Source organism: Acanthopagrus latus, chromosome 1, assembly GCF_904848185.1.
Source record: "Acanthopagrus latus isolate v.2019 chromosome 1, fAcaLat1.1, whole genome shotgun sequence".
In the NCBI taxonomy this organism is placed as follows: domain Eukaryota; kingdom Metazoa; phylum Chordata; class Actinopteri; order Spariformes; family Sparidae; genus Acanthopagrus; species Acanthopagrus latus.
The window spans coordinates 1,661,787-1,688,338 of NC_051039.1; the positions used below are offsets into that span (position 1 = coordinate 1,661,787).

The 26,552-nt window shown below is 45.7% G+C and overlaps 2 long non-coding RNA genes across 3 annotated transcripts; one reads left to right on the top strand and one right to left on the bottom strand.

Moving 5' to 3' along the window:
• Positions 1-1,354: 1,354 nt before the first annotated feature.
• LOC119023353 lies at positions 1,355-25,684 on the top strand. Its single transcript, XR_005076245.1, has 5 exons — positions 1,355-1,452; positions 11,968-12,084; positions 16,103-16,406; positions 17,110-18,281; positions 23,784-25,684. It is a non-coding gene; the product is annotated as an uncharacterized LOC119023353 (long non-coding RNA).
• LOC119023394 lies at positions 6,165-23,795 on the bottom strand. 2 transcript variants are annotated; one of them, XR_005076256.1, is made up of 3 exons: positions 19,336-23,795; positions 17,053-17,162; positions 6,165-8,508 (listed from the first exon to the last, which is right to left on the bottom strand). It is a non-coding gene; the product is annotated as an uncharacterized LOC119023394 (long non-coding RNA). The 2 variants fall into 2 exon arrangements; XR_005076264.1 differs by lacking the exon at positions 6,165-8,508 and adding an exon at positions 13,155-13,221.
• Positions 25,685-26,552: the final 868 nt, after the last annotated feature.

Sequence of the window (26,552 nt, forward strand, 5' to 3'; positions counted from 1 at the left end):
TGTTGGAGAGGAAAAGCCTTTTTTTATTCAATCGTGAAACATCTCTGACAGATTCGAACTCATTGTGTCCTTCTTGTAAATTCAGCATTAAATCTAATAGAAGCCAACTATCAACCACAATTTCACCAGACTCCCTTAACAAATCAGCAGATTTTAGGAGTTGTTCCATAACGTAACACTTTATAAACATTATGAAACTGTGTCTCTGACAGATTCTGACTCATTGTGTCCTTTATGTAAATTCAGCATTAAATCTTTCAGCTGAAGTTGTTTGTCTCCTTGTAAAAAGTGTCAGTTTGTGGCAGCATGTCTGTACCAGCCTGTCTGCTTCTGTGTCTAAAGTGCTAAAGTCTCACCTGCCAACATTGATCAGCTGTTTGAACACACTGTTTACACTGATTTCACCATTTACACTCCATTTATGAAAGAAGAAACATGTTATTGATCTGAACATGTCACATGTTACAAAGACACTAAACAGGAACAATATAGGCGACTTCTTTGTCCCCGTGGAGAAAGTCCCCAGACTTCCTTAACAAATGTGTCAGTTTAGTGAGTTGTTGAGTTGGAGACACTTTATAAACTCTGTGAAACTCTGTCTCTGACTCATTCTGCATTATTTGGACCTTCTTGTTCATTTGGCAAATGTTCTACATATTTTGTGTGTTTCGTTAGATGGATATTGTTTTGAAATACTGTCATTACGACCGTCGCCATCTTGGTTTTGCTGGAGCCAGAAGTGACCATATTTGGACGAAAGGTGCTTATTTTCTCTATTTTACTCTGAATTGGACAATAACTCACAAAACTAACATCGTGTTGTGTTGAAGACAAGTTGAAACAAGAGATTGAGACTAAAAACTCATTAGGAAAGAGATCAATCAAGTGAGAAGAAGCCTCATTTTCTCATAAGCTTCAGAAGTCGCCCCCTGCTGGACATTAGGAAGAATACATGTTTCAGGTGCTTCAGCATCGGCTTCACTTTTCAAAAATATTTCAAAGTGTGTGTTGAATATAAATCACTGAGGTCACATGGAGGTCATGCTCGGGTCTCTGAGGTCAAATATGAGTTGCTAAAATCAACAATGTGTATGTCTTTTTGTAAATTTAAGTACCAAACCTGTAAAATGAGCAGAGCAGAGAGTCACCTGCGGTCTATCAAACCACCTTTACATTGACCTGATACAACTTCCTACAGTTACCTGTGTTTTGATTGTGGACTGATCCATGGTCATGTGTTTATTTTGTCATTACAACCAGCATAGTTATGAGCCGAGTGCTGGAGGAGAATGAAAACACTGGCAGGATGTTGGATGAGGGGACCCGCTGCTCTCAGGCCCGTTCTGTGAAATCTACATGGGTGAGTGAGTCGCGGCGCCAAACGTCTGATCCGGTCAGAGGTGACGGGTCCATGCAGGCTTCAGGGTCGGTTCAGGGCAAAGCTGCCGGGAGGTCAGTGAGGAAACTTCACGTTAAAAACACAAACTAGAAGACGACCGGCTACACATGACTGCAGGAGTTAAGACTATTTATGTATGACCTCATAGGACCTCATGAGAAATGTGAGAATCAGGCCCAAAAATAACTTTTGAAACATTAAATGAAATCATGAAGCATCCAAGTAAATACAAACTAGTAAACAGCAGCATCACCTGTCAGTATGTACGATGATATAACATGAGAACACATCAAGACTCCGTTCTCACAGCTGTGACAGAATGTGGCCTCAAACACACCTGGGTTTTGTCTGGTTCTGGACTGGGCAGGAAGTCAGACTCACCTGACTGAGACCCTCCTGCCTGCTGCCAGCAGAGGGCGCCACATGAATGAAGAACTGATCTCAGGAGTGAAGCTGCTCTCCAGCTGCTGGAGGATTTGTTTTAGTTATTCCTCCTCTGATCTTGTCTGTTCATGTTTAATGATTTTGTTCCTGTTAATATTTTCTCTTTAGACAAACATCCTGTCATTAAGAACAGAGAGCAGCAGCAGGTGATGACTTGTTTTTCTTTGCCTCAGTGTGAGATCTACACTCAGGTGTAACTCACAGTGGAAACAGGATGTTGACAGTGACTTAAGTATCCAGATGACTTTGCTGTAAAACTTTAAAATCAGCTCAGGTTCCTCCTGTGACTCATGATCATCACATTTCATCACTAATATAAAGTTTAAACTGTACAGCATCTTTAATACTTAATACACATATTGACAGAAAATGACTTTTAATACTAAAGTACATTTAAAATCACATATTACTCGAGTACTAGTAATATATTATAAACAAGTAATATTTGAAGGTGCAGTATGTAAGATTTTCAGCCCAGTATTGCTGGAGTAACCGCTAACTGCTGCTAACTTTAGCCACCATTAGCTAGTTAGCTCAGTTAGGCATGCAGCTAGCGCTTTGGGTACTGGGGAAGTGTTAGCATTTACACTGCTAGCCCATGACAGGCCGGAGCTAGCTCGTTAGCTCGTCCTGAGGCGACTCTGTTGTTTTGCGATGTGCTTCTTCGTGGATCGACGTGAAGCGACAGCAGAACGACCGTGACGTTAAATAAAGTCTGCATGGATTCAGATGCAGGGCGTCATCACGCTCAGACGAACCCTGCAGGATCTCTCCAACATGGGTGGTCTCAGCGGGAATCAAACCCGTAACCCTGCCGTGTGACGGCGCCTGGCTCCACCACTTCACCCTCTCAGAACATGATGATGCGTTTAAGCATCTTGTAAACAGACCTGCGAGCAACAAACAATGTCGGCGATGACGGAGGTGAGGTCGCAGGGGCAGTGTGACCCTGAGTGGAGAGGCCTGTCCCTGCCTGAGTCCTCCAGGCCCGGCTGACTCCTCGGACCGGGCCGCGGGCTCAAGTTTGGCATTCCTTCACGCAGCCATCGCTGGCACACACAATGCATGATTAGGCAGCCTTGAGTGATTCGCACAGCAGGTCCTAACCCGCCAAATAACAGCCAGTCAGTCAGTCGGTCAATTAGAGTACGCATCAGGACACACACACACACACACACACACAGAGTCAGAACACACTGCAGGTGTAATTATATTATACATTATAGTTACAGCAGAATTAAAATGAAAGGAATCAGTTCAGTTTCATGTTGAGCTGCAGGGAAAAAAGTGTTTGAAGTGATTCTCAGCCTGAGGATTTAGAGTTTCCTCCTTCATGAGGGTGTGTGATAGAGTGATGTAGCGATGGTGTACTTTTGTAGGCTAACCCTGAATTTAGCATCGCTCTGGTTCCCTCTGTGGGATTTTTGAATTGGATGTTGGATCATGTCCGGCCAAAGAGAAAGTCGTTCTCTTCCTCAGAGCTCCAGGAGGCTGAGAGTCGATCAGACGGAACAAAAACAAAAAGCCTCTGAGAGTTTTAAACTGGATTTTGAATTATTACAGAAAATACACAAGGTTCTGACCCGTCCAGGTTCTGTTGATCCAGATAATCTCCACAGATGAACTCCACTCTGTGATGTGTGAAGCTACATTAACTGTGTAGCAGTAAGAAGCTAATGTTAGGCTACAAACAGACGACATCACGGTCACATGACTGAAACGTCTCCACCACTAAGAGTCTTACTGCACAATTACTATCCAGGTTTTCTATAAACTGATCAGTGTACAAGTTGTAAAGTCAGAGTTAGAACAGTGTGGAACTAAAGTGGCCTGTAAAGACGGACTAGTGAGTAGATGAGTCTCCGTGTTGCTGTGAGGACGTTTAATGTCCCCGACAACCTCTGTAGCCTCATTCAGACACTTGTTAGCAACCGCTAACTGTTTTTATCACATGAAGAGCTTCAGGATTAAACTGTGGGACATTAATGATGAGTTATGTCTTAAATATGTTCAGCCTGTAACCACAGTCCGTATTTCACACAGTTAACTGAAAACACACTTTCTGTTTTAACTCCACAATCATAAAAACAAAAGGAAAATAGCTGCCACTGATGTAACTTAAAGGCTGCCTGATGCTAACAGCTCAGTGCTAACACGGTTAGCTGCTAAACAAATCTGTTGCTCTGTGCTTAATGCTACTGTGTTAGCTAGCTGCTGTGCTGTTAGCATAAAGCATCATTGTCATCGCTAACTGTATCCACCTAGCTAACGTCTCACTCACATTATCACAATGAACATCAAGCTATTGTTACTACGTGCGCTAGCATGTTAGCATTAGGAAACTTCGGCTGCACTTTCTCTGCAGTTCTTGTTCCGACTAGTTAGCTAACAGCTTTAGCAACATGTCCGCCGACCTCTGCGGTGAGACTGCTCAGTCAGTGTTCAGGCTTATTAGACCTGCAACAGCCACAGATACAGTTTTTTAAATTCTGTTTATCAGAGTGATTTATTGATTGCTTTCAGGAGCACGTTAACAGAATATTCCAGAATAACGTCCCGTCATCAGCTCGCACCTGGAATTTGTCGATAAGAAAATACAAACAAGAGTAAATTCCGATCAGCGAGCTGAAGCAGCGCGAGTGTTTTCTACATGAAGGCTCGTCACAGGAATCACTCGGCTGCACGTTGGAAATATTAATCATCAGCTGCTCTTAATGAGCGCCTGTTTCCACTTCAGCCTCCTCTCCAGGTTTGACAGGTGAGGCGTAAACAAAGCGCCGCGGCGTGGAGCTGACATGTCACGTTAGCTGCGCGGCGGCGGTGACGGAGGCATGGCCGAGCCTGTTCACCACATCTCTCATTACTCTGTATTGTCTGAGCTCCCTGCCCTCCGCTTTAACTGTCAGTCACTGACAAACGCCTGAGGACGGGGATGACTGCTGCACTCACCTGCACACACACATCACACACACACGCAGAGTTCATGATGTAAAGTGGATCAGAAACACTTTTTCTTTAACAGGAGAGAAATGTGATTGATTCCATGAGATGCAAACGTCTCTGCAGTCCACGACCTGATACATGACACAAATAAATAATAAGTATTTTCACTCAATCAGCAAAATCCCAGAAAATACGTCGTCTGCTGACACATCCTCAAACGTAAAACTCTGACCCAGACCAACATACGTCACCGGTCCACAACAGGATGAACACATGAACAGAGTACGTACTCGTCTTTCCACGCAGGTCCTGAATGTATAAACATCTTTAACATGTTTTTGCTGTCGTCTGTGAACATGTTTGTGTGTTTGTTCATTATGATAATTATGACAATACATCTGTCACTTCTGTTGGCAACACAGCTAAGTTTCGTACTTTGTGCACATGACGTCAGGCTGCATTACTAAATTGAATTAACTCGATGTTGACTGTTGGTTTCACACCAGCTGACTCTCCATCCTAACCTCCTCCTCATGTGGGCTGAGTCTCAGCTCAGGCTCTGCATCCTTCGGAGGAGCATTTGAAGGCCAATAGAGAGAAAATGGCGACATTGCGTGGTGTAGATCGTCACTTTCGCAGGCCTGGGTGGCAGAAATCGTGACGTAAGGGTAAAACATCTGGTGACGCAACCAGGAAATGCTCCAAAGGCTCGACCGTCACATTTAACAACAGCTGACCAGGTGAACAAGTTCTCTGAAGGACTCGCCTTCAAAGACCACAGAGGCCGAGTCCTTCAGAGGACGCAGACCCTGAACTGAGACTCAGCTGTGGACTTTATCCCTCCTTACTTCCTTCTCTGCTGCTGTGATAATCAGCGCAGCCACTAGAGGTCACCACCTCACAGGAAATGTAAATATCAGCTGTAATAAGACGACACACAGAGACGTATTAATGATTCTTCCAGCCGACCAGATTTGTAGAGAAACGTTCAGGAGCTGCACACAAAGTTAACCAACACTCGGATGAGTGCTGGAGGATTCTGATTCGCTGTAAAATAATTTAGACAATCCAGAATTATTGAATAATAATGAAATTCACTAGTTTACTTTTACTTTTGGTGAATCAAGAAGTTCAGAAATGTGTTGTGAAATAACCAAAACATTTTCAAACGTCAGTAGAAATGTTAATGTTCCTGTCAAAGTCGTCGCTCAGAGTAAGAAGCTAAATGACAAAATATGTTTTTTAAAATCAGTGACAAGCTGAAAAAAAACCTCATTGTCGTCCAGTATCACTGTCTCGGCCCGGTGGACTTCAAATGTCATCCTGCAAATCCAACAAGGACGAGGAACTGTTCAGACCTGCACACAGAGAGAGATAACACACTTTAATTCAGACAGTTCATGATTATTTGGTGACTTTTACAGAAAATAAACTGCAGAAGATTCCCTTTAAAATCAGTTATAAGAAGTTCCAGCCAAATCATGAAATTCAGTAACTTTTCGCACTAAAAATACAGAAATCTCTGTAAATTGATCCAACTTCAGAGAAGAAGTTTGTGTTCACATCAAAAGATAATTGATCAAATGTTTTCAGGGTTTTTTTGCTCTCTGTTGTGAAATCTGTCAGTTTCACCTCAGTAAGGTTCTCACCCTGTCGACACGTCGTTCAGATGCATCATAAACACACCAGACAGACAAAAGCAGCGTGTTGATGCTGATATTTGCATCAGCAGTAATTAGAGCCTCAGTGACGCCGTCTGTCAGCAGCTCCGGCTGTCAGGACTCAGGAGGAATGTGGGGAATGTGGTTTTCTGAGCGTTGAGCTGCAGCTTTCATCGCCCCTCCGCTGAACTTATGAGGACAAACGCGTCCGTTCGGTCGTCAGAACCGACTGTGACCATTTCGGGGCCGGCTGGCGTCGGCGCCGCAGCTCCTCGCTTGTTTGTTATGGCTGGCGGACCGACGATGTGGGGATTATGAATACTGTGCAAGCGCCACAACAACAACACAGACAGCGGAGAGGAAGCGCGATTGCAATCGGAGCGACGGTTTTTCTTGCCGCCATGGTCAATGCCGGTGTGTTCTCTGGAAACAAGGGGCATTGTGGGAGCTTCTCCTGACCTCAGCGTGAACCCGGTGTTGGTGATCTCACCTGTGATGGCTGGTTATCTCCTCCTCCTCGCGTGAGAGGCAGGGGAGGGACCGCGGCGGCCTGGCGTCTCCGAGCCGCCGCTGTCTTCCTCTTCGCCCCTATGAACCCAACACCCATCCGCCATTTTGGTGCCTCTCCGGGCAGTTTTACGCCGCACCTGCGGTATCTCCACCCGGAGGGCGGTTGGTTTTGTTCATCTGCTCGGCGAGAGTCGTCCCGCAGGCCTCGTCAGTCGATCCGTATCTCAGTGGAGGCGACGTGCACGCGGCCACATTCCAGCGGGGATTTGCAGGGCGGATCGGGGAAACTCATCTCCACCCGGATTAAAACTCAGATGCTCTCCTGATAGCGACCGCTGGATACTTCCCTCTGCTGTTGTGCGTTTCAACAGAACTGCTGATGTCCACAAACAGAAACACATTCGTCACTTACACGTTGGAACCAGAAACCTTCCCCCCGAACAAATCACGACTCTGGGCTCCTCAGTGGAGTTCGAACAGCGTCGCTCGGCTCTGAAACCTTGTCAGAGCGCCAACACTTGGCAACCCTTTGGGATAATTAAGACCGGTCACGCCCCACAACCCCCCCTCGTTCACCGTACCCTCTTATCCCCCCCCCCCCACTCCCAACGCTCCCTGGCAACAGTATCCGCTCCGCCGCCGCTTCTTCCACTTCTCCTGCCAATCACACTTACTCCACCATCTGCCTGGAATGGCGCTGATAGAAAACGCCCTAAAGTGCTGGTGCCGGGCCAGAACCGGCTGTCTGCACGCCGATTAATGGCTGACAGTGAAGACGGAGGAAAGAAAGCGCCGAGTCGTCCTCCGTCTGAAGGCCGGAGAGCTGCTTCCACTGCTCGGATCAACACAGCAATGTGAGGAATTTGCAGTCTGTCACCTCGGATCAGAACGCTGCGTCGGTCCGGGTCACAGCGCCGCGGCCTTCATCCTCCTCCTCCTCGTTATGATACTTCCCTGTATAGAACCGGAGCGCGACCTTCTCAAGTTGGGACTCTTGCTCTTCGCCGTCTGTGTGAAGGTCGTAACTGCGTGATGGCGTTCAGTCCGACAACTAAACAGATCGTCGTCCCACAGAGACGCCCGACAAGACCAGACAACAGTAACGTTACTAGATTCATACGTTTGAGAAGTCGCAGTCATGTCTGTCTGGCGTCCGGCAGAAAGAGCGAGGCGATTACGTGACGCGATTTCTTTAACTCGCTGCGCTGGTGTCGTTGTCGTCAGTGTCTCTGGGAATTTAGATACAAAATAAAATAAATAAACTTAAGGAAAAGTCACAGAGTCTTCAGCAAACATCCCTACAAAACAGCGTCAGACTGTCGTTCACTAACGGCGGTCAAGTGATGATGTCATCCCCAGCTGTAAACCTGCCTCCTGTAGAGCAGCGAGTCATCGCGTCACCTGGAGAGACCGGTCGTCATGGACACAGATATTATACCATCAACAGGAGTTTCCATCAGGGGATCAACACTTCGACCTCTCTCCTCTCCGAGCCGCCTGAAGGTCCAGTCGAAGCCTCCCGACCCGCTCGTCGCCTCGATGATACCGAACCTGACGAGAGAGAGAGAGACAGCTCACTGATCCTGGCCTCCCTGCGTTGGTTACCTGTTGCTTTTACAATCGAATTTAAGATTTTATCGACTAATGACAAACTTAGTTGATGATGTTTTATTCCCCTCCGTCCCCTCACATGCATCTGTTGTTGTTGTTCTGAGGTCTAAATTAAAGATCATCATCTTTTAAATCACCTTTTATTCCTTTCTGTGACTTTATCTGCTGAACGTTGCGTGTTTTACTCTCGTATTATCTTTTATCTCCTGTGTTTTATTAGGTTTTGTGAAGCACTTTGTGACTGTGTGTGTTTGAAAAGGTGCTATGAAAAATAAAGTTAAAGAGACAAAATGAACTGCAACATGTTTTTGCCTGTTAATCAGAGCAGAAATGAAAAACATGAGACTAATAAACGGCCTCGGGGACGAGAGGAGGACCTGCAATCACAAGTAATTATCGTTTGTGATCTATTTTTATATCTTCTGACTCGTGTAACAGTTTCACTTCGTCTCCATGTTTAACAGTGTTTTGAAGCGAACGACCATGCGTGACTGGAGTCGTGGCGCTCGGCTGCTCCGTCTCGTGTCGACGCGACGCTCCGCCAAACAAACGAGAACATTTCGGTGTCAGTTTGTCTCAAACTCCTCCAAAAACTCGTCGTTTGAGAATGTAGAGAAAATGATGACTGTGGAAATGTAACCCGTCTCAGTTTACGCTGTAAAACACTCACTTTCCTCCCGCCTATTATTAGTCTGCTGTCACCTTAACCCGCTGCTAATCCGGCCTCCGCCCCCGCCCTGTCCTCCTGTCAGATAGTTGCATGGCTGCCTCGCCCACCTTTCTTCTCCCCCGCGGATGAACTTTTCAACCCTTCAACTCTGCCCTCATCCCGAAGGGCTTCGCGTCTTCTCTGTCTGCCTGTGACCTTTTAAAAGCCCGTCGTCTCACATACGCCGTCATGTCACCTCTTGCCCGGCTTTGCGAGTCCCGCGGCCATGTTGGATATACCTAGACGCGGCCTTGACGAGGGCCAACGACAGATGTGTCATCGACGAGTCTGCACGCAGAAGAAGAAGCAGGAGGGTTCAACCATCTGTCGGTCGGAAATACACATTCCAGGCACGAGCAGCGACACGACATCTGTCGTCACGTGGGCGCCGACTGGTCGCACTGCTGAAGCAGCTGATCCAACGTGTGAAATCTGTTTATGTTCCACTTCAGAATAAAAGTGCTTCATGCAGTCGGAGGGCCTCTGAAGCATTTATATGGTTTAAGCTGCGACTCGTGCAGACTGGATTCTGCGTCGTGTTGGACTGGATTCATTTCTTTAGATGTGCGATCGGACACGGCAGGCGGCCCGTAAAGGTCCATACTGTAGGCCAACAGATTTCTGTGTTTTAGGACTACACAGGAATACTTAAAAGTCTTCGTACACATTAAATCGACTGCAGGTTATTTAGATGTGACGGTGCCTCCAGGTGTCGTCGGTCAAAACCAATAAATAAAATGAAGAGAAACAAAATGGACGAAGCTAGGAAACCTTAGAGAGCGTAAACAGAAACAAAACAATCGATAACATTAAAACCTTTGATTAAACTTCATCCACACGCCTCCCGGACGCCTCTGTGGGGGTCAAACGACGGCGACTTCCTACCTGACAGGTCACGTGTCTCTTCTGTGTGTGTGTGTGTGTGTGTGTGTCGTTGTCGAGGCCATGGCGCCGCTCTGTCCACCGAGCGCCACGTCGCCTCCTCGGGCTCCTTCGCTCCTTTATGTCCCTTTTTTTTTTTTTTAAATTTCGCCTTTTCTTCTCCGAAAAGAGACGAGCCAAAAAAAGAAAAGCCCTGGAGGCGCGAGAACAGAGAGGGAGAGAGAGCGAGAGTGACGAGGTGGCGAGGACGAATCAGAGAGGGAGGCGAAACTCAACACGAGGAGTCAGCGTGACGCAAACAGGGGTCAGATGTCAGGAGAGCAACAAGATGGCCGCCAGCGAGCGAGTTCCTCTCCGTCAGCTGTTTGTGTCCCAAATGTGTTTAACAGCTTTTCATCCTGATGCATCTCAGAATCAGATGAACGGCAGACAGAGTCACGCTGAGGAGGAACATGGCGACACGTGATCCAGCTGTGATGACGATCAGAGAGAATCATCACACTTTTCATTTTCACTGAGAAAACTATAACAATCCTGCTGATGTGACGTTTGTTGGCGTCTCACACACACGTGGAAACACGTTCTGCAGGTCGACGCACTCCACGATCTGGGCGTCGCAGTCGGCCATTTTGATCATTTATTTGGATTAATCGTGCAGCGCTGCATAGATCCTTTATGTCACCACGGCACACGTCCTGCGTTCAGACATCACACACACACACACACACACACACACACACACACACACAGGCGGTGTATCTGTAAACTAATGCCTGCACAATCACAGAAGACAGGTTATGAGGAAGAAATTAACCCCGTTTAATGGAGGCCAGATGGATGGATGAAGAGCCGGGAAGATGAGAGGCCGGGGGAGGCCGGGGGAGGCCGAGGGGAGGCTGGAGGAGGCCGGGGGGAGGCCGGGGGGAGGCTGGGGAGGCAGGAGGAGGCCGGGGGAGGCCGGGGGAGGCGGGGGGGAGGCTGGTGGAGGCCGGGGGGAGGCTGGGGAGGCAGGAGGAGACCGGTGGAGGCCGGGGGAGGCGGGGGAGGCCGGGGGAGGCCGGTGGAGGCGGGGGGGGGGGCTGGTGGAGGCCGGGGGGAGGCAGGAGGAGGCCGGTGGAGGCCGGTGGAGGCTGGGGGAGGCAGGAGGAGGCCGGGGGAGGCCGGGGGGAGGCTGGAGGAGGCTGGGGGAGGCGGGGGGGAGGCTGGAGGAGGCCGGGGGAGGCGGGGGGGAGGCTGGAGGAGGCTGGGGGGAGGCTGGAGGAGGCAGGAGGAGGCCGGGGGAGGCCGGGGGAGGCTGGAGGAGGCCGGGGGGAGGCTGAGGCATGTATGATCTCACTGCTCATCCTAATGAATACATAAAGGCGTATTCTGGAGCCCTCCGTGTCCCACCAGAGTCGGGGCATTATGGCGGCGGCGGCGGCGCGTCTTTGTTCTTCCTCGCAGACGGGGCGACAGTGAAAGCAATCTGTCCTGTAGCGGGGCTGCCTCCAGCAGCCGGGCCCTGATAAGGAGACCCCCTGGCCTCCCCGCTAGTGTCTGGTCCAGCGGGCTAAGCTTCGCCTTTCTAATCCCCTCCAGAGGAAGAAAAAAAAAAGTGCTTTGATTATTTGCTGACCAATAAAACCCAAGCGGAGCGCGGAGGTGGCGTTTGGTTCTGGGGTTGTCGAGGAAGGCGGAGGCCTTCGATTGGCACGTTTCTTGGACGCAATTTATCAATTGTGGTGATCTGTCGGCCCGCTTAATAACGTCCGCAGGATCAAGTTGCTTTTTGTTCAGCTTTTTTTCTTCTCTTTCTTCTCTTCTATCAGCGTAAAAACAACGACTTAGAGGACGAGGCGCTCTGAAAGGAGCTAATCTGGCGGCGCGGAGAGGCCCGGTTCAAACGGCCCACGAGGTGCCACTCAGGCTACGAGCCAGGACGGCAGGTAGGCTGTCCGGTCCAGAACCTGGACCACAAAGGTCTAATTACAGCACACGCAGCCCCCCTTCACATCCTGTAACCTGCCACGCAAACCCTCCACCATGCAAATGAGCCTCGGAGGTTTGGGCGAGATAGCAGCGGCGCTGTAAGCTATGCAAAAATATTCACAATTCCAAAGCTGGAGAATGAGGAGAAAAATAATAAGATATGAAAAGTAGGAGAAGAAATTATTATATTTGCTTTGCTGGCTGTATATTTAGGCCGTCTGGAGTGTGCTGGGGATTTGTTTCCGTCTATCACCTTTCCCTCCCTCCCCCTTCCTCGCATCATCTTCCTCTAATTAAAGTGTTTGTTGTCACCCTCAGATCCAGAGTGTGAAATCAAGTTAGCAGTTTATGTAAGAGCCGTGGTGGAAATCAAACACTTTGTTATTCAGAAAGACAGCGACTTCAATCACTGCGAGCTGGGATATATGTTCCCATTGTTGACTCTGCTATCTGCATGCTAAGCCAATTTTCTACTTAAGTCTCCCAGCTTTTAAAAAATGTTATTTGGTTCCCTATGTGGTCTTAATTCTTACCCCTCGCTGATAAGCGCCGCCGCGGCAGCCCGGGAAAATATAGGCCCAATTATAGAGGACTTTAAATTCCAAATCATTCTTGGGAGAATGGAAAAAATAATTTTAATGAAAAGTCGAGGCAGAGATGTATTTTGAGGTCCGATGGTCCGTTTCACCACCCGCTTCCTCCTCCTCCTCACCTCCTCCTCCTCCTCCTCCTCACCTCCTCCTCCTCCTCCTCCTCTTCACCTCCTCCTCCTCCTCCTCACCTCCTCCTCCTCTTCACCTCCTCTTCACCTCCTCCTCCTCCTCCTCTTCACCTCCTCCTCCTCTTCCTCCTCCTCCTCACCTCCTCCTCACCTCCTCCTCCTCCTCCTCCTCCTCCTCTTCACCTCCTCCTCCTCCTCTTCTCCTCCTCCTCCTCCTCACCTCCTCCTCCTCCTCCTCACCTCCTCCTCCTCCTCCTCTCCTCCTCCTCCTCCTCACCTCCTCCTCCTCCTCCTCACCTCCTCCTCCTCCTCTTCACCTCCTCTTCACCCCAACAACACTCGTCCAGCTGCGTTTAAGAAGTTTACTAAAGAGCTGAAAGACACACGGACGGAAAATTAAAAACTACAGTCACTGATTCTCCAACAAGACTCATCTGATCTCTGCACATCTTCAGATGTTTACAACAATTATAAATATATATTCATACAGACAGACGACATTCAGCTCAGTCGTTCAGAGATTAAAACTCTCCAGAGCAGCTGAACAGATATATTAAACATTTATCACAGATTGTGGGACTTACAATCTTCTCTGGCTGAAGTATATTAGGGTGAAAATCCAATAAAAAAAGAATCATTCCTGCGCACGTGTCACCTCGGCGTTGATTGTTTCTGAAGACACAACACCAACATGACAAACCAACTCTAATAAATCAGTTCAGACGTGAGTGAAGGAATGACGCTTTTCATTAGATATTTAACTTTTTAGGGATCTGATTCTCAGGTGGTGTCGACTCAGATGTTCAGAGTGATGTAGCTGGTAGCCATGAAACCCAGAAATCAGACTCATCTACTCACTAGTCCGTCTTTACAGGCCACTTTAGTTCCACACTGTTCTAACTCTGACTTTACAACTTGTACACTGATCAGTTTATAGAAAACCTGGATAGTAATTGTGCAGTAAGACTCTTAGTGGTGGAGACGTTTCAGTCATGTGACCGTGATGTCGTCTGTTTGTAGCCTAACATTAGCTTCTTACTGCTACATGTTTAAGGATCAGAAACTTTAAAAAATAATCCAAAATCCAGTTAAAAAAGCTCAGAGACTTTTTGTTTTTGTGTTTGTAACTGTGAACTATGTTCCGTCTGATCCGGCTCCTCATGGAGCTCTTAAGAAAAGACAGACTTTAAGTTTGGCAGGTCAGCTAACAGTTAGCATCAGCCTCATGTCATTAGTTGTGTCTCAGTTTGGGGGGGCACATCCTCCAGAAGGTGGATTCAAGGATCGAGTGCAACAAAGCCGCCAACGGTTTGCAGGTACGCAGCACACGATGCTTCGATGTATCCCGAGGGGAACATGAATGAACCGAACATCACGGCAGTTCATTGGAACCAGAAGCAATGTCAGAGGACTAAAGTCATGAGGCAGAATGTGACCCAATCCATCCAGGAGGAACATGAAACATCTGGACAAAAGTTCATGGTGATCTAACCAGCTGTTGTTGACATACTTTGGTCTGAACGACTCTTTGGTTAGCTTCGGTTAGCAGGTAGCATCTACAACCATCAGTCAGATCAGTATTTATAATATGCGTGTAGAAACAGGAGCTGTAACTCTGAGAACACCTTCTGCAGTTCAGCAGCTCCGTCTTTGATTTCCGTGGCTCAGAAAGCCGAACACACTGCACATTATTTCCACACAGCGAGGTCCTCCATGATGGCGCCAGCCGCGGTTGCTAGGAGATTTGTGATGAAACTCCAAAGCCTCTATTGATATCAGTCAGCAGTGTTATTGTCCAGCTGGGCGGAGGCCCGGCCAGGTGTTGCATCCTGTGAAGATAAATAAGCCGGCGTGGCGTGGAGAAGACCTCGGCCGGTCCGGAGACTCGGACCCCCGGCCGGCTGCAGCTGCTGCCCAGACACGCAGCCTGGTTTTGGGGGGACAGGTGTGGCCTGATGTGGGCCCGCTGAGGTGCTCCGGTGACAGCGACCTGGCAGAGATCTCACCCCGCCGTCCCCCCGACTCCATCTTCCATCACCACTAACCCCCACACCCCTCGGGGGGAAACAGGATCTGGTCCAGAGGGATAACAGAAGAGGAAGAGAATCCAATTCCTTATCCAGCCTGGCAACTGACTTAATTCCATTTTTGGCAGCCAGCGACCAGACGACTGCTGCTGCTGCTGCTGCTGCTGCTCCACCGCCTGCAGCCTCCCCGAGCTGAGCAAGTATATAACCGTCTGGAGAGAAGGAAGGAAGGAGGGAAGGAGGGAAGGAGGGAAGGAAGGAAGGAAGGAATTTTAGAAGGAATCTATTCTCACCCGGCAGAGGATTTAAGTTGTATAAATCGAGGGAAAATTAAGATATAAAAGAAAAACAGATTTAGTTGATTCCAATTTATTTTCAGATTATTCCACTGAAATGTGTCTCATGTCCCAAGAAGTTGAACGTGGCTGAAACTACCGTTAGCTAGTGACTCATCAAGTACGTCGATTCACCTAAAAAAATACGGCAGCTGTCCGTTCAGATGCTAATCAATCAGGAAATGAAGTGATGAGGATTTCTCAGATTCAAGATTTTTTAAGTTTGTATGACTCCCAATATAGAACACAGAAGAAGAATAGAAGACCCTCTTTATTACACTGCACACATTTTCAATTAAAAAGGCCTTAAAAGAGCGAGAGAGTCGAGTCAGCAGCAGGTTTGATCGGTCTGATCAGCCTCATCCTGGTTGTTTACTGTTATTTTTCGACGAACTGATCATCAGGGTTCCCAACACGTCTCACACACGGACCATGGAGTGACACTCCCTCACTGCCGCCAGTGGATTTGGTGTAACTGCAGCTTTAGACGGGAATTCAGCTGTATGTAAACTGTGGAACAGTTCCGGTTTGTGTCTCCGTCAACCTCCATCAGCTCGCTTTGAGTGCAGCGCTGCCGGAATCAGTCACCAACGAACAGACAACAAGGTCGTGATCCCGACTGAAGGATTAGAAGAAGGATGCCTGGATTTTTTTTTAGGTTTTTGTGTTGATGAGAGTTTCATTATGAAAATTAACTGGATGTTGTGTTGTTGTTTCAGTGTCTAACTTCTGTCTCCTGGTGAAATCTTTAAGTATGTCAGTAAGGTTGAATATTATCTATTATCACTAACTTGATCAGGCTTTCATCACATGACTGTTGTCTCACCGTTCATCATGTCTGTTGTTCTGCTATAAATCACTGAGTCGGACTCTGATTGACTTCCTCCAACAGGCTCGTTACGATAACAGAGATTCAGAACTGATGGAAAGAAAGATGAAATAATCTGACTTGATGTCAGGAGGGAAGACAGAGATGGTAGAAGAGGAAAAGGAAAGAAACACCTCCCACGTCACCCCTCCCTCCCTCCCTCCCCCCGTCAGCTCCACATCAGAGGGAACCAGCAACAGTTCCAGTCCGCTCGTCCCGTAAGAGTCGACCGCTGAGCCGACCAGATTGAAAAGGAGGAGCCGAGGCCGCGGAGCATGAAAGAGGATAGAAGAAGAAGAAGAAGAAGAAGACAAGAGAATAAGAGAGAGTGAGAAGAAAGGGGAGAGGAGGAGGGGGAGGAGGGAGACACCAGAAACGAGAGGGGAGGGTCGGCGTTCAAACGACCCCTCCTCCCCGTCACTTACAGACGGGTGGGGGGCAAATTATTAACACTCCCGCGGCCACTTTAAAGATGACAAAAGAGAAGAGGGGGGCGCTGATGTTTCACCCAGCCGGTCACCCCCTCTTTAATTAGTCACTAAATTAACCCACACACACACACACACACACACACACACACACTCGTTGATTTGTATTTAGATCAAAATTATCATTTTTTTAAATGTATTTTTCAGCACTTAAAAATAGAGAAAGTAAACATAAATATCCATCGTTTCCTTCAGTGTCTTAGTTACTTTGGTAAAAGTGAAACTCGCCTACATGACCAGCTGGAGTTAAAGTTTTAAAGTATCAGGAGGTGATAAATGTACTTAAGTAAAAGTGAATCATACATATCACACGTTGATCAATGATAAGTAATAACTAATTAATATAAATATCTTGTTCTTTGGCTCTGATGCCGCAAAGTAACTAAAGTAATCTAATACATGTAGCTGACGTACAGAAGAACAAGATTTGCCTCCAAAAACTGTCAAGAAGCAGAAAGTAGAAATACCCAAGTGAAGTACAAGTACCTTCAAATAGAGTCGAGTTTAGCATCACAGCTGACGGCTTCTTGTTTTTTATTTTAGATCCAGAAGTGACCATATTTGGACGAGAGGATGGATCGTCTGATTGGATCTGACTGAAAAGAGAAACAAATAAATGTCTGGTTTCCAGCTGAGCTCAGAAACGGTGGGAAACAAGATGAAAGTCACAATAAATCTGCTCATATTGATGCATATCCTGCTTCATCGTCTATTTTACACTCAGCGAGATGATTTTTTACAAAGCGAACACCAGGTTGTGTTTCAGAAGTCTTAAACTAGAGACTGAGGTCATAAACTCTTCATGAAACTGTTAACTGAGCTCATAAACTCAGAGAGAAGTCGGCTCACTTTCTCATAAGCTTCCATACAACCAGACTTCTTCTTGAAACCAGTTGAGCCTGAACAACCTGAACACGACCGTCTGAGGATGGATGGCTAACGAGATGATCGCTGTGAGGTCCAGACGTCGCCGCTCTTTCCCCAAATTGATTCAGTTTAACGGATCTCATCTCGACCGGCGCTCAGAACTTAATTCTTTGTTTTATAATTTGCTCTTAATCGCCTTCGCTCCTCGCTAATGACGAGGCTGCAGCTCTGCTCAGACTAAAGCCCCTCATCGTGAGCCGCTAAAGCTCTTAAATAAATAAGATTAGCGCAACATCCCGTGTTACATTTGTGAATCAGACGAGCGCTATCAGATCTGCCACGTTATCAGAACCATCCGTCCAGCGGGCCTCCGACACGTCGGGGCGGCGTCAACGAGCCCGACAGCTGACAGGAGGCTGACTGCAGCCTGTTTCCTGCTCAGTAACCAGTCTGAGTGAGTCTGTGGGAGAAGAGAGTAAATTAATAAAAAGGTGACAAACCTCTGCAGCTGCTGATTAGCTGAAATAAAATAATAAAAGCTCGGCCACCTGCAGCTGAACCGTGCGGCGTTACGTCGTGTTGAAGTGTTTCTGCTGATGTGTTCAAGCTTCAGCTGACTTCAGTTGCTTCCTGACCTAAAAGTCTCACTTCGCGCAGCAGTAAAACAACATGTTCTCAAAGCTTCAGTGTTTGTTTACGCTCAGGTAACTTTAATCCCGAGGTTTCTCCTGTTGTCAGTCAGAGCAGTGACAGCAGGACCGGAGGGAGCTCGAGCCGCCGGCGCCCGGCGCAGCGTGCAGGGACCCGTTACTGCAGCGCCGCGAGGACAGTCGATCACAAACACACAGGTAACTCTCCCCAGGTGAGGCGCAGTTAGCAAAACACCTCCACAGCCATCAGGTGAAACAACAGGCGGCCGGATCTTTGTGAGTCATGTTGGAAGTTATTCTTCCTCAAACATGATTCATTTTTTGATTTATACAGTCCAAAAAGTTTCTTCAGCATCTTGTGAGGTCGATATATTTAATACAATAACTGTGGTGCGACAGACGGGACTCACACTCCAACAATCTCACTCCTTTTCCTGTTTAACGACTCATTCTGTTATTTTATATTCTGCGATATCCCAAACCGACCGAACCAGACATCAGTCACGTAACGTTTGATTCTGCACCTCCAGAGTTACGTTTTCATCCAGTGATTTGCATCAACGCAGGAAGTTTTCTGTCTGTTGTGTAACTGAGCAGAAATAAAACGACAGACTGCAGGAAGAGAGAAGTTAAAATAAAAGTGTTGGAACTGATCAAAATCAACGTTCTTCTCTTTTGCTTGTTTGTTTCTGTCTCTGTTTGTTTCCGTGTGTCAGTAAATGTTTCTCTGGTTGTTGTTGATGTACGTACGATGTTTTGTGTGTCTGTTAGACAAACTGTTGTGTGAATGCTGATTATTCCGAAAAACCAAAAAAGAGAAGTTATCAAAAAACCAAACAAACAGAACAGAAGCGGCACTCTTGTTGGTGTCGGGGTTCAAAGTTGGCTTCAACATTCCTGCATTCAAATGACATGACCAAACCACAGACCACTGTTCAGGACTGGGCTTAAACATCCAACATGAAACCACTGGAACATTTTCAGTCGCTGATACGTTTTTATTTACGAAGTCGTTCCTGCCCAAAAACTCCCTTTATACTTCTCTTCTAAACTTGAAAAGGTGGAAATGTTTTACATTCTCTGGACGTTTTTGCAGTTTGTTGCTCCTGAAGTCTGAACTGAATCAGGAAATAAAGCTTTTTAGGTTTTGGGAAAAATCTACCAAGTGAACATTCAGAATATTGAACCAACGAACAGATTTAAAACATTTGGTGAAATCACTGCGTCCAGGTAGTTAAGTTACATTACGTACCAGCACGTCAAATACAGCAGCATTTATTCAGCCGGTGGAGATGTTGGGAATCATCGCTGACCAGATTTCCAGAAACTCTTCGATGTTCAGTTAATGAACTCGTAAATATAATCTGTGAAATAACTCAAAACAAGCAAAACATCACAATATATTATGTACATTAACATAGTGGACATCAAAACTGTACTCAACACAGAAAGTAGCAGTAACAGAATATAACTAAGTACATTTACTCAGCTACTGAACAAGTTTTAGGTGCTTGTACTTCTTCAGTATTTCCTCTTCCTGCTGCTTTATGCTTCTATTTTTACAGGTGACTCACGTTTAACAAAGTAATATTCTAATTCGATATCTTTGCTTTTACTCAAGTATGACTGTTACAACACTGGACAATCAATATTTACTGTAAACTTGTGTATTTCACCATGTATACGGTGGTGTGAGAGGTTCTCTGATCCTACATTAAGACTCAGAAGTACAGACGCGTTCTGCTGCCTCAGACTTTCTTACATACTTGAAGAATCGTGACTCTGCGTCTTTATTTCTCAGGTTTTCTAAACTGAGTCGACGTCACCCCGAGCGGCTGTTAACTGAACGCTTACATGCTGTAAATGAATCTGTAATAAATCTGTAAATTCTAACTTTGACGTTAAACCAAACGTCTTTGTTTTGACACCTGCTGAACCGTCGACTTCCATCAGCAGCTTTCAGCTGTTTTGTTTCCTGCGTCGTGACTCCGCAGAGAGAACTGAATCTCATCTGCATGTTTGTGTCGTTTGGTCCGAGGAGGGTTTTTTTTTTTTTTTTTCTTTCCATTAGTGCTGAAACTGACCTGGATCACAGCTCAGCAGAACCACATTCCTCTCTGGCACTCCAAGACTCGACTTAATGGGGATTCCCTGGAAGGCACCGGCTCTCTTTTTTCTTCTTCTTTTTTTTTTTCCTCCGCTGCTTCTTTAAGTGTTAATCCTTGGGAAACTTCCACCCGTAGCGGCTTGTTTGAAGCGAGCCAGTGGCTATCCGACTAAGTACGGCCCCCAGTCATCTGAATCATTAGATTAGGCTTAGGCACGGCCCCGACAAAGAGATTCCCTATCGCCGTTTGTTTCAAGGAGAGGCCCCAGATTCAGCCAGCACGGCCTTCAGAAGTGAGAGGCACTCAGAGAGCAAATACATCAAACGCAGGAACCTGAAAACAAGATGCACTCCAGTTCTGCCGGGTCGGATTTACGATGCGTACGTGCAACCGGGTCATTGAAGAGCTGCTGTTTGCTGAGGGAAGTTTAGTTTGAAGGAGCAGAGAAACAGGAAACAGCAGCGTGACCTTTTATTAACGTCAGACATCGAGCGAGCTGATGAAAACACTCGTTCATCGTCGACATTAAGCTGTAATTCACTCAGGTTTTCTCTGACGTCGACCTTTAATGAGGTGCAGACACACACAGATATTTCACTAGAGTAACGATAAAAATACTCAAATACAATCCAAAAATACAGAAGTGTTGATGGTAAGTTAAGGAACTTGTAAATAAAAACTGTGAAATAAACATACAATATATTACTGACACGTGACATGTGGGGTAAAATTGAAAAATGTCAAAAAATACTGAAGTACTTGCTGTAAAACATACGTAACGCACGTGGAATAATTACAGGCACTTGTCCTTTAAAGTAAATGTTAACCTCACTCGTAATAGTTGTAATAATAATAATAATGATGACAAAAAGCATAAAGTAAATTAAAATGATATATAGTGGAGTAAAAGTGAAAAGTGGCATAAGATATAAATAAAAATACTAAAGTATGTTAACATGCAGTAAAACATACGTAACGTATGCGGAATAACACTATTCAGGTACTCGTCCTTTAAAATTAACCTCGCTCATAATGATATTAATAATAATAATGACAAAATGCATGAAGTAAATTAAAATGACATGTAGTGGAGTAAATGTAAAAAGTGGCTGAAGATAAGAAAACAAAAGTAAAGTACGTATACATGCTGTAAAACATACGTACCGTATGCACAGTAACACTTCAGAGGTACTTTAAACATTAACCTGACTTAATAATGACAAAAGGAATGAAGTAAATAAAAATTTGAAGTTTATCTACTTTATATCTAAAGGTGTCATTCCTCTGTGCCAGTCAGTAACGATGCGTTACAGCAGTTATAAACTTTTCTTATGACAGTTTGAATGAATCTAAAGAAAAAAATGAAAAATTAATGTGAAAATCCCTGAATTTCCACCGCGGCTGTGAAGTGTTACTCTGCATACGTTACGTATGTTTTACAGCATGTTAACATATTTTATCTTAGTATTTATATCTTATGTCATTTTTTACTTTTACTCCACAACATGTCAGAGTAGTATATTTTATGATTTGCTCATTTTTAGTTATTTCACAGCTTTAAGTTACAAGTTCATTAACTTGATGTTAACACTTCTGTAAAGTGTTATTCCGCATACGTAACGTATATTTTACAGCATGTTTACGTATCGGATCAGATCAGGACGTTAAACATCATCACTTTTCTACACTGAAGAGATGAAACTGATCCTCGCAGACACGTGAATGTCTGTTTTATTGTCCTGTGATGTGATGAAGCCGCTTCAGAGGATTTTATAACCCGATTAAAATAAAACCAGGCGAGCAGCGAGCCGGCGGGTCGGACCTACGACGAGCTGAGCATCATTAAAGACGTGATTCGTGCCCTCGGACTGAAAGTGCCGAACTCTGTCACAAGTTTCGGGAAATAAAAACACACCAACTTTTCTCTCCGTACGGGAAAAAGAAAAAAGAGAAAGTTTGTGGAATGTGAAGCGAAATCACTTCAAAGAGTCTCGTTTTGTCTCGTGCAGCATCTAATCTCCCTCCTTTGAAGACGAACGTCATTGTCTTTCCCGCCGCTGACAGCCCCGATAGGAATATTCATGGAGGAGGAGGTGGAGGAGGTGCTGCGGCTGGTGGAGGTGGAGGGGTGTGCGTCTCTAGATTGGCTTCTTAAACAGCCGAGGAGCCATTTTGTGCAGAAGGAGTCCCGGACATGTCAGGGCTGTTGACAGTCTGTGCTCGGGATTAGTGGGCCAGCGGCGAGGCAGTCCCTAATCCCTCACTGTATCGTAATCTATTTACCCGCCGTGCTAAAAGGGATTTCCATATGAAACTCAACACACAGAGATGCTGGAAGTGTTCAAAATCATAAATCATCATTTGGCTCTTTATCCACTTTCACAGCCTGTTTGTTTTCTCGACTCACAGCGGAGGACGGACGAGGACACGTCCACGTAACAGCAGCCGGACGTCACGACGAAATGAGCGATAATAAAACTACATTTATTATTTATGTTGTGTTGAAAGGTGTGTTGTTAGTCCGACTGACGCTGTAAACAAAGAAACTAATGTCGCTGTTGTTTTTGCTCAGATGTGTTTGCCGGTTGTCGTCCGTCAGCTCGATCACCAGAATAGATGTGAGATAAGTTTCACGTCACAACGTCTTCGTGCTCCGGTGAGGTTACGGCACAAAAAACACTTGGTTAGGGTTAAAAATACATCACGGTTCAGTTTTAAATGACCAGTTTAGGTCTCCACAGTGCTGTTTTCCTACAAACGTCTCCCGGCCCGGTTCTACTCAGTTTGACTTGGCGCAGCAAGGATGTCCAAGTCCAGTCACGAGAGTTTGTATGTTTAACATTTCCAAAAGATAATCAAGTGTTTATTCTTCCTCAGCCTGACCAACATAAACACAGCTGTGTCACAGCATTAAAATATCAAGTTTCAATGTTTGCAGCCGATCCTCGTCAGGAAACTACAAAATACATCAACTGTGAAAGACGATTATTCAGCCCAGGTGTACGTCTGTTGTTCGGTGGCGACCTCTAGTGGCCACAGTGATTATTACAGCAGCAAAGGAGGACGTCAGATGAATATTGCTTGCTGGAGAAACACTCTGAAGAGTGCTGCGAGGATCTTTGACGTGTTGATTAAACTGAGTTTTAAGAGTTTAAAAGGATAAACTATGAGATTTGTTTATAAGGACTGTTGTTAGATCTTCTCACTCTGGTTTTTCTGAGAAGCAGCTTGTCAACTTTAACCGATGTTGATTTTCATTGGTTGTCTGTTAGACGTCTGTAGTTGTGTGTGTTTGTGTCACCAGGTTGCAGCAGTATAAAGTAATTATTATTACCACTGACTCACCTGTTCGTTATCATTCTTAAGCTCTTATCTTCTGTTTACCGAAGTCAAAAGACAGACGGTCCCGGGCCGGGACTCGAACCCAGAGCCGCCTCAGTGAGGACAAAGCCTCTGCACATGGGACGCCTGCTCTACCAACTGAGCCAAATGGCGCCCCATTATTGATGATTATTGATGATTACTTGCCTCTTGCAACAGATAACTGATAGAAATCAATACTTTTCTGTTTCCATTCATGTATTTTAAAAAGTTCCAGACGTGGTGAGACAGACGAGCTCGACACAAACTTCCAGACTCCTGTCAGGGTTCGGCCCGATCAGCGGGTCCACATGAGGTCCGGGAAGCGTCTTTGTTCATCTGTGAATCAGTTACTGTGAGGACATGAGGGGCCGCCGCCGCTTCTCCAGGAGCTCTCGAGAAGACACTTTGATGTCCTCTGAAGAACGGCCTCGTCGGGGAAAGTGAGGCGATCCCTCGAGAAGACAAAGTGTTTTTTGTTCGGGAACAGCGAGAAGCCAAAAAGCCGAGTCACTCTGTCACTACAAAGACGAGGAGGAATAAAAGTTCCCGGCCCCGCGGAGAGGCCGGCGGGATAATAAGACATCCAGAACAGCTGCTCAGAGAGGCCGTCCTCTCTCTGAAATAAGCAGCAGAGATTGCCTGAACATGGCCGACAGATTAGTTCTCCCTAATGTGGTAAATCCCGGCCCGTGTTTGCAGGAGGCGGCGGTGCACGCTGGTGAGGCCCAGCAGGACGCAGAGCGGGCAAACACACGTCCTGGACGCCATGTTTACTGAAAACTGTTTGTCCAGCTGCCGGAGGGACGCCGCGAGGAAACGGGACGGCTGTTAATTAAAATCGTGATTCGTCCCTTTTTTCCTTGGATCAAATGAGTTGTACATTACTGTCGACACGGCCAAACAAACAGCGGGGATGCCAGTGTACATGTTTGCTAACCGGCCCGGCTGTGAGTCCGGCTCAGCGGGGAGGAAGGTTTGATTATCGACACGCTGTTTGGATATTTCCTCCAGGCGCCGCAGATAACAAACTGCCGTCACCTTCTGGGAGCTGCGGCGTGTTTCCCTGATGATCCGTCATTCATACGCTCAGGATGGATCTGTGTTCCTTCACTGTTTACAGACGGACGTGAACATGTTGAAGTGACAGAATGTAAAGTTCAGGGAGGGAAAAGGTGACGAGGATATTTAGTTTTAGACATTTAAACATCTCACAGTCGTTCGAGACATTAGCATTTTTTTGGATGTGTACGTCATAAAAGAAGTAACCACCTAAAAATAACTTTACCATCTTACTCGTGTGATTATCAATGTTGTTTTTGTGCAGTTGGTGAAGCGGATGTTGCTTTTCTTGTTTCTACTCAACGCGCTCAGTCAATGTACATGAGAAAAAAAGTATTTTATTTAAAGGAACAAGTACTCTCCATGTTCAGCTGTGCTTCCTCTCTCTGCTCAGAGAAACTTCTGAACCAGTCATCTGCTTTTACTTCACCACGTTTGCATTTCGAGACGTAAAACTAGATCAGTGTCATGATGAACTTCTTGCTGCGCCTCCTGAAAAAGATCTGCACAATATATGATGTGAACTATAACGATGTGTAGATCAATTAACATAAGTACAACTCTGATCTTATGTGTCTTTCAGAGTTGAAATTAAAATATTATAATTAAAAGTAACTGAGTAATTTATTCATCAGGTACTTTTTCACTTGAGTGGATTTTAAAAGGTAATTTTCAGCTTTAATTTTAATCTCTTTTTTTTGTAATTTTACTTTTAACATACAATAAAAGTCCAGTCTCCATTTTTGACTCTCCACTCCTTCAGACCTCAACACTGTTAAGATGTTTTGTTAGTAGTAATGTTAAAACTGGATGTGAAAGATGAAACACAGACTAAAGCTAACTCTTAGGGCTAGCTGGTGAGCTAAAGGTGGTAGCATGTTAGCATTAAACAGTCACATTATCTGTCCAGTGTGGCATTTGTTCATTATTTTGTTTAATAAAGAATTAGAGAAGAGGGGATAAAAGCTCTGCAAACTAGCAAGGCTGCCAACTTTCACTTCGCTTACCATGAGCAAGCAAGCTTGTTAGCTTAGCTTACTGTTTCCTCCAACAGATGAGGTTTAACAAAATGTGAAACAACTAAAACTACACTAGCAAGCAAGTTAAACTTAGCAAGTTAAACTTGATGTGAAAGATGCAACACAGGTTCAGGCTAACTCGTAGAGCTAGCTGGTGAGCTAAAGGTAAACACAGGTTGGAAGCCTAACAGGTTAGCATGAAGCAATGTGGCATTTTGATCAATAAAGAATTAGAGATGAGGGAGAAAAGCTGCCTAAGTTAGCATGGCTGCTAGCATTCACTTAGCTAACTCTAAGCTTTATAGCTTAGTCGCAGTTTGTGCTCCAACAGAGGAGGTTTGATGATATTTAAAAAGTAGCTAACAAGCTACACTAACTACTCAATGTTGGACTGTGTGTATGTACAGACATCTGTGACACACAGATTAAGGCTAACAATTCAGGCTAACTTGTAGGGCTAGCTGGCGTGCTAAGGCCAAACACGGGCCGGTATCCTAAAATGTTAGCATGAAACAGTCACATTGTACAGTCACTGTACAAGCTTATTTCTATTTTGTCTCTATTGGCGTGTTCGCTCCAACTCTCACTTAGCTAATTCTCAGAGCAAGTTTGTTAGCTTAGCCTCAGTTTTTCCTCCAACAGAGGAGGTTTAATAAAATCTGAAACGCAGCTAATAAGCTATGCTAGCTGTGTTCCTTCAGACATCATCATAACCACTTTGCTGCTGGTAACGTGTGTCATTGTGGCGACGACATTAAAATTTATCTTTTTCTTCGTCGCTCCTGAACATCTGATCCTTCGGCGGCTCAGACGCCAGACTGTGTTGATACTGGGCGGCTTCCAGTGTGAGAGTCAACACAGAGAAACTTCTCTAAATATACTCACACATTTCTCAATCAAAGTGTAATTAATCACACGTC